At 36.0% G+C, this 977-nt stretch overlaps 1 protein-coding gene across 1 annotated transcript in view; it reads right to left on the reverse strand.

The window, feature by feature from the left end:
- LOC106813181 overlaps window positions 1–977 on the reverse strand; it is a 4,269-nt gene that overhangs the window by 1,903 nt on the left and 1,389 nt on the right. The gene's annotated exons all lie outside the window — the stretch shown is intronic.

Genomic DNA, 977 nt, shown 5'->3' on the forward strand with positions numbered 1-977 from the left:
TAGACCTGTTGTTTTTAAAGCTCATGGATCATGTGACCACTCAAAATGTTGGTATTTAAGAGCTCTTTCTAATGATAGGTGAATAATGAGGTCACTAAAGGTCAAAAGGTCACGAATTTTTGACCTTTCTCGAAATCTTGAATATTGCTTTTAGCACCCATGCCTTGGCCAAGAACAGGCTCTAATGGTGCTTTTTACTTTGGACATTAACATACATAAAAATATTGTATCAACTAAAAATAACATAAACAACAACAAAACAAAAAAACAAAAACAAATATTAAAAAACAACAAACATATTGTATCAACATACATAACAATAGGTGGCTCTCCCATAGCAATAGGTGAAAACATGTGTTTCATTGTGTCTGATCATCTAGCTGTCAGATTTTCAACTTGTGTCAGACTTCAAGGTCAGCTTGTACCTTGATTACCAAACAATGAAGATGTAAGTATTATGACTTGTATGCAAATGAAAATCACTTCATATGATACAGCATACTCTAGTTCAAAGCTAACACCCACTATTGAGATTTTACGACCCTTTTTGGCCCCAACTAGAATAAACAGGGGTACAGGCCTGGCTCCTAGCTGCATGTCACTTGGCTCTTTTAAGGAAACAGCCACACCCAAAGTAATACCAGTATGTGTTTGATTCTGATGGTAACAAGGTTTGGGGTATAAGTCAACTATAGTATAGGACCTAATCAATTCATTTTTTTTCAGTTTCAAGTAAAAATTGTGGTGTCCCAACATTATGGAGGCTGCAACTGAAAGGTGCTTCCTTCACTGGAAATTTAATTGTATTGGAAAGACAGAAGGACTTGTAAATGTAGCAGCAACACGAATCCAGAACATAAATCGATGCAGCGTGATATATGGCGATGGTGTTCATGAACAATTAGAATCAGATCTTGAGAAAGATCATGGACTTATCCTGAGATGTCATAAGAGCTGTGTTAGTACCTATACTTCTA

Source organism: Priapulus caudatus, unplaced genomic scaffold (assembly GCF_000485595.1).
Source record: "Priapulus caudatus unplaced genomic scaffold, Priapulus_caudatus-5.0.1 Scaffold736, whole genome shotgun sequence".
NCBI lineage: Eukaryota > Metazoa > Priapulida > Priapulimorpha > Priapulimorphida > Priapulidae > Priapulus > Priapulus caudatus.